The sequence below is a fragment of the Apium graveolens genome, chromosome 8 (assembly GCF_009905375.1).
Source record: "Apium graveolens cultivar Ventura chromosome 8, ASM990537v1, whole genome shotgun sequence".
Lineage (NCBI taxonomy): Eukaryota > Viridiplantae > Streptophyta > Magnoliopsida > Apiales > Apiaceae > Apium > Apium graveolens.
The window spans coordinates 107157313-107164844 of NC_133654.1; the positions used below are offsets into that span (position 1 = coordinate 107157313).

General features: G+C 37.5%; 1 non-coding gene across 1 annotated transcript; it reads left to right on the forward strand.

The window, feature by feature from the left end:
* Positions 1–2822: 2822 nt before the first annotated feature.
* On the forward strand, positions 2823–2929 carry LOC141681169 (small nucleolar RNA R71). Its single transcript, XR_012558610.1, has one exon. It is a non-coding gene; the product is annotated as a small nucleolar RNA R71 (small nucleolar RNA).
* The last annotated feature ends 4603 nt before the right edge of the window (positions 2930–7532 follow it).

Consider the following 7532-nt stretch of genomic DNA (forward strand, 5'->3'; position numbering starts at 1 on the left):
TATAGAAACCCGCATGACCAAGAAAACTGCGAATTCCCTTAACAAATATGGGTGGAGGAAGATTTTCGATCACCCCCACCTTGGCTTTGTCCACCTCAAATCCCCTGCTAGAAACCTTGTGACCAAGAATTATGCCTCGGCGCACCATAAAATGACATTTCTCCCAATTAAGAACCAAGTTGGTCTCAACGCACCTTTTCAATACTAAGCCCAGATTATGCAAGCATTCATCGTAAGAAGTTCCAAAGACTGAGAAATCGTCCATGAACACTTCTACGCTATCCCCAATAATGTCATAGAAGATAGCCATCATACATCTCTGAAAAGTGGATGGCGCTCCACATAGCCCAAAAGAAACTCTCCAGAATGCAAAAGTGCCGAAAGGACATGTGAATGTAGTCTTCTTCTGATCTTCTGGAGCGATACAAATCTGATTATATCCCGAATAGCCATCCAGAAGATAATAGTAATCATGCCCAACCAATCTATCAAGCATCTGATCAATGAAAGGAAGAGGGAAGTGATCCTTCCTTGTAGCCTTGTTTAGCTTCCTATAATCCATGCAAACTCTCACCCAGTGATTGTTCGTGTCAGAATGAGCTCATTCTTCTCATTTGCCACCACAGTGATACCACCTTTCTTTGGCACACACTGAACTGGGATCACCCATGAACTGTCAAAAATAGGATAGATAATTCCTGCATCTAGCCACTTGAGAATTTCCTTCTTCACAACCTCTTTCATGATCGGATTTAGCCTTCTCTGTTTCTCAACAGTAGGCTTGCTTCCTTTCTCTAGCAGATACAATAAGAAGGGTTGATTCCCTTGATATCTGCTATAGTCCAACCAATTGCTGATTTGAACTCTCCAAAAATCCTCAAAAGCTTCTCCTCATCAGTACCTGAAAGGTCAGATACAATAATAACAGGCAAAGTAGATGCCTCGCCTAAAAATGCATACCTCAAATGTTCAGGTAAAGGTTTAAGCTCAAGGGTAGGAGATTCTTAAATAGATTGCTTGAGGCGTTTCAGAGAACTTTTTAACTCCTCTAATCCAAGAGATTCAAAAGGCATATCCATCTTTCGCTTCCAGGGAGAAGCATTCAAATATTGTAAGTGCTTGTCACCCTCATCATCTTCACTATCAGAATTCCCCAATAAGGCCTTCTATAAGGCATCTGACCTTAGCAAATGACCGAGTTCAGATTTAACCACAGTATCGACCATTTTCACCTTAAAACACTCCTCATTTTATGTAGAGAATTTCATGGCATTGAACACATTAAAAGTCACATCCTGATCCATCACTCGCATGGTAAGCTCACCTTTCTGCACATCTATCAAGGTTCGGCCAGTAGCTAAGAAAGGTCTTCCCAAGATTATGGGAATCATCTTATCCTCCTCAAAATCAAGAATTACAAAATAAGCAAGGAAAATGAGTTATCCACCTTGACCAAGACATCCTCCACAATACCTCACGGATATGTAATAGAACGACCGGCCAACTACAAAGTCATGTATGTAGGCTTTGGATTAGGCAATCCAACTTTTTAAAGATTGACAATGGCATCAGATTGATGCTAGCTCCCAAGTCGTGTAGACATTTATCAAATGACACATTTCCAATGGTGCAAGAAAAGTGAAGCTTCCAGGATCTTTAAGCTTGGGAGGCAATTTTTGTTGCAGCACAACACTGCATTCCTCTGTGAGAGCAACGGTCTCTAATTCATCAAGCTTTACCTTTCTAGAGAGAATACCTTTCATGAATTTCACGTAACTAGGCATCTGTTCACGAGCTTCAGTGAAAGGTATGTTAATGTGAAGTTTCTTGAACACCTCCAGAAACTTCACAAACTGCTTATCCAGTTTCTTCTTCTGCAGCCTCTTAGGAAAATGAGGTGGAGGATAGATCTGTTTCTCCCCTGTATTACCCTCAAGAGGAGTATGCTCAACAGTAGTCTTCCTTGGTTCCACTTCGGCTTCCTTCTGCACTTCTTCTTCATCAGCCTCCACTTCAGCAATAGGATTTTTATCTACTTCGGGATTCATAACCTTACCAGACCTCAATGTGATTGCTTTAACATGCTCCTGCGATTCTTTCTTGCCTGGCACTTCAGTGTTGCTCGGAAGCGTGCCAGGTTGACGATTTAGTAATGCATTCACAATTTGCCCAATCTGATTTTCCAAGGTTTTGATAGAGATAGCTTGGATCTTGCACATGAGTATCGACTCCTCCAATTCAGATTTTTCATTAGCTTGAGGTAACTGATGAAGTTGAAGTTGTTGCTTCGGGACATACTGTGGTTGCTGAAAACCAGGAGGGTTATATTGCCTTGATGTATAAGGCTGATAAGATTGTTGCACCGCATTCTGACTGTTGCTCCAGCTGAAGTTAGGATGATTACGGTTGTTTGGATGATAAGTGGTTGGAGCTTGTTATTGTGATCTCTGAAGTTGCTCACATATTGAGCTGATTCTCTAGAAATAGCGCACTGTTCAGTTACATGTGCTCCCGCACAAAGTTCACAAATGCTAGTAATCTGATTAACTCCATAATTAGCCAAAGAGTCCACTTTCATCGTTAAAGCTTGAAGTTGAGCAGCTATAGCAGTAGCTTGATCCACTTCCAGAATTCCTGCTACCTTTCCTTGCAACATTCTTTGTGTAGGATTCTAGTATTCATTGGCTTCCATTAGCTCAATCAACTCATAAGCTTCATTGTAGCTTTTAGCCCATAAGGCTCCACCAGATGCTGCATCAAGCATAGGTCTAGAGTGTGCACCTAGACCATTGTAGAAATAGTTTATAATCATCCAATCAGGCATACTGTGGTGTGGGCACTTCCTTAACATCTCCTTGTATTCATCCCACGCCTCACACAGAGATTCACCAGTTTGCTGGGCAAACTGAGTAAAAGCATTCCTGATTGCAACAGTGTTTGCCATAGGAAAGAATTTAGTAATAAACTTTTGAGCAAGATCCTCCCAATTGGTGATAGACCCTGGTGGTAGAGAATGTAACCAACACTTCGCTTTGTCCCTCAGAGAGAATGGGAATAGTCGCAGCTTGATAGCATATTCAGACACATTATTGAACTTGAAAGTGTCACAGATCTCGATGAAATCCCTGATGTGCATGTTTGGGTCTTCAGTAGGATTACCCCCAAACTGAACTGAGTTCTGTATCATCTGGATCGTGCTCAACTTGATCTTAAAAGTGTTAGCCTTGATGGCTGGCCTGATGATGCTTGATTGAATGTCATTGATCTTAGGCTTAGAAAAGTCCATTAAAGCCTTAAAATTATCTGCTTGATCCGCCATCTCTAATAAAGGTGGTTCTTCGATTTTCTCTTCTTCCGCTACTTTCTCTTCATCCTCAAAACCTTCTCTACGATCCCCTACAACTTCTTCCTCGTCTTTTTCCAGAATTCTCCTACGAACTCGTGAACGCGTTTGCATAAATGATCGCTAGATTACCTGAAATACAACAAGAAAAAAAGTATGTAAGTAACAATGTCCGAGTCAATGAACTTTAACGATCACTGATGACAAACACATAAACTAAAAGTTAACACTGCATTCCCCGGCAGTAGCGCCAAAAACTTGTTAGGGCTAAACACGCGCTAATAATTCACGCAAGTATACATGTTCGCAAGTAATATAGAATCTTTTCTAGTTCATTCCTATAGAGACTATCATTGGTTAACTATGTAATTTATGCACCTATGCACCGATGATATGGTTATTATCCAATGTTAAGACGATAACAATTTGGGTTGTTTATACTACAAATTAAACTAATGATTATAACTAAGAGAGTGAAGAGAGTTATATATTATATGAGACAAACATGGGATTCTAACTTTATTAAATATTTCATTCAATAGCCTTATTATTTTTAACCTTAGCATGCAATGATGATGAATGGTGATGACATTAATCAGATAATACCAAACTGTTGAACGCCAACTTTGGTTGCACGAATAACATACTACCAGACATCCACAAAAGAGATAGAAACTGAATAGACACCAATTATATTGAGACCCTATATATCTATAGAATTTGACAACATAATGGTTTAAAGCACAAGTTATCTATCATGATTACACAGGGCAAGTAAGATGGGTAAAATTACCTATGAATTATGCATAACAATAACACATGAACCGATGCTAGCATGGAAAGTTCAAAATCCTTAAATTCACTGTCGCTTCATTAAGAATTAACACGCTATCTTACAAGTTCGCGACTCTTATAAGACGAATAAGCACAATCAATACTAGGTTATCATTCAATCACCACACACTAAGGCATCAAAATAAATTAGCTAAAGAAATCCATAAATAAATCTGCTAGAACCCCACGATAATGATTAACCCATAATCGGACTCATCATCAACATGGGTTCCGATGAAAACATGGTATAATAAACGTAGTCTTTATACTTAAATAACAAAACCAAGTACGAAACAAGAGTAAAGGTTCACAAGTAAGAAAACTAGCATCCAAGTTACAACATAGAACCAAGATTCACAAGTAAAAACAAGGTCTTCTTCATCTTCGTTGAATCCATACTAAAACGGTCTTCTTACGGCTCTCCTTGCACTCTGGTACGTCTCTCCTATGAAAATGTTCTTATTTGAATATATATAGCAACCCTAATCAATCTGGAAGTCTCCCAATTAGAATTGCATTAGAATCAGGATTCAAAGCTTTCACACCGGCGCGGCCACGCGCTATCATAGCGTGGGCGTGCTGTCATTCTGGAATCCTGGCGCGGCCGCGCGCTATCACAACGCGGGCGCGCCGGCCTTTCTTGGAAAAATTCAGATTTCATCTCTTTCCTAGCTACTTCGAGCCGGCTTTCCACGAGCTTTTATTCCAACACCACCTTGACGTCAAATTAGGACCAAAACAATGCTAATTCACCTGATTACCTAGATAATGCCTGAAATGCAAAAACACTAGAAAACACATTAAAACACTTAACAACTTGAGTACAAATGCATCAATTCAAAGCTTATTAGATTATAATAAAGTGTCATAAATGCCACTCAACAGTCTCTGAGTTCTCTTTGAGTCTCTTTGACTTGTCGAGATCTCTGATTTCTCTATAAGTGAACTCGGCTTGTCGTGGTCTCCAAGTCTTTGCATGTAGAAATGACTTGTCAATATTTCTGATATCTCTATGTGTATTTTGACTTGTCGATATCTCTGAGATCTCTAATGGGAAATTGACTTGTCGATATCTCCAATCTTCATATCTTCATTTTAACTTGTCAATATCTCTGAGTTCTTTTTATGCAAGAATGACTTGTCGACATCTCCAATCTTCATATCTTCATTTGACTTATCGATATCTCTGAGACTTCTCTCTAAGCTATTTTGGACTTCTCGATAAGTCATTCTGGAGTTTTCGAATGACTTCTCTATATGACTTGATCTGTGACTTGTAGATATCTTGACTTAGAACATTTTTCCTAAAACCGATTTATTCAACTCCAAGCTTCTTCACCTTTTCTCTGGGGCATGATCTTGTTGATCTTCTTCCTGAGTTTATTCGTATGCTTGAGACTGTTTATAGAAAAATACTCTAGTCTGATCTTCAACATTTTGACAGACTCAAGTAATACAATAAAAAATACAGATTAAGACTATCATATAACTAAATCTTAGGGTTGTCAATGTGACTTAGTCTTGTTATAATACATGCATGTTTTTCACAAAATAATTGGCTGTGGAAACTGATATGTGGTCCAATCAATGGTAGCAGTAAAACCAGAACCAGAACCAGTCTCAACAGTTTTCTGAACATCAGCAGTTTTGTTAGGAAATGAATAACACACAGAGGGGGTGGGGGGTGAATGTGTTTTACTGTTTTTATGCTTTTCTTGAGCTTTTTATGGTTGAACAAGGTAAATTAAATCTTGTAATGAAATGTGTTACTACAGAAATTAAACATGCAATAATAAAGAACACGGATCTTTTCAAAACTCACTTAATTTTAGATTAAAATTAAGAAAATTTTGCTACAAAATTTCTAAGCTCTTTGTTGATAAAGAGCTTAGCTTCTACTTGAGAGTGCTACAAGATTTTCTATCTAAATTGTTACTTCTAACTAAAGGACCAGTGTTAACTTTATAATTTAGTTACTTGCTGGTTTACACAGTGTACAATAAGACATGCTATTAACTTTAGTAAACTGTCACTTGTCATTTCCATTTTAAGAAAAGTGTATCTTCTATTTTTGGCTTAGCATATCTTAGCATCATGTGTTTACTTTGATGTTCCTTTGTCAGTTAATCTTTACCATTGATCTTGCACATCCTTCAAGATGCTTTTTGTAGACTTGTCAATCTAGCTGTTTGGATTGTTTGTTGATTTTGAATCTTGGATATTGAATTGGTATGCAAATTATACTTATAGATTTTACCTCGAGATCTCCATTTGGTCTATAGAGAACTTGATATTTCGATAAGTATATTGGCTTATCGAGATCTCTAGTACTCCATAGTTAATTTGACTTGTAGAGGTCTCTGTGTTCTCTATAAGAGAATTTGGCTTGTTGAGATCTCTAGTCTTCATATCTTCACTTGACTTATCGATATCTCTGAGTTCTCTAGTGGCTAATTGACTTATCGATAACTCAGAGTTCTCTAATCAAATTTGACTTATCGATAACTCAGAGTTCTCTAGTGAATTTTAGCTTATCGATATCTCTGAGTTCTCTAGTAGAATTTAACTTATAGATAACTCATAGTTCTATAATGAATGTTGATTTGTCGATAACTCTAAGTTCTCTAGTGAAGAAATGACTTGTCGATATCTCCAATCTTCATGTCTTCACTTTGGCTTGTCGATATCTATGTGAGTTCTCTAGTAGCTTTCCTGACTTCTCGAAAAGTCATTTGGAGTTCTCGAGTGACTTCTCTATAACACTAAATCTGTGACTTGTAGAGATCTTGGACTTAGAATATTTTTATCCAAACAGATTAATTCAACTCCAAGCTTCTTCATAATTCTTCTGAGGCATGATCTTCTTGATCTTCTTCCAGATAGAATCCTTAGGCTTGATACTGTTTAAACAAAAAGACTTCAATCTGCTCTTTACATTTTTATAGACTTAAATGTTACAAGTACAAATGAAAACTAAGATTACAATACAACTTACTTAGGGTTGTCAATTTGACTTAGTTTTGTTAAAGTACATGCATGTCTTGCACAACAATCTCCCCCAATTTGTGAGAAGATTGCTTAACACAAATTCATGCCTGTTAACAAGACTAACCCCAAGTTAAAAAAAATGTAAAATGAAATTAATACATAAAACTTGATAGAATTACAACTTTTATACATTAGGAGATTTACAAAGTTTAATGGTTACAAGTATCAGGTAAAGATAGTTTTTGTATCTGCTTCTTCCCTAAGGACATCCTTCAAGTGATGAAGAATTTCCAGTTCTTCTATAATAGGTGTTCCACTCAGAGCTTCTATAAGTTTTTGTCTTGCAACCTTTCGATAACTACTGTCT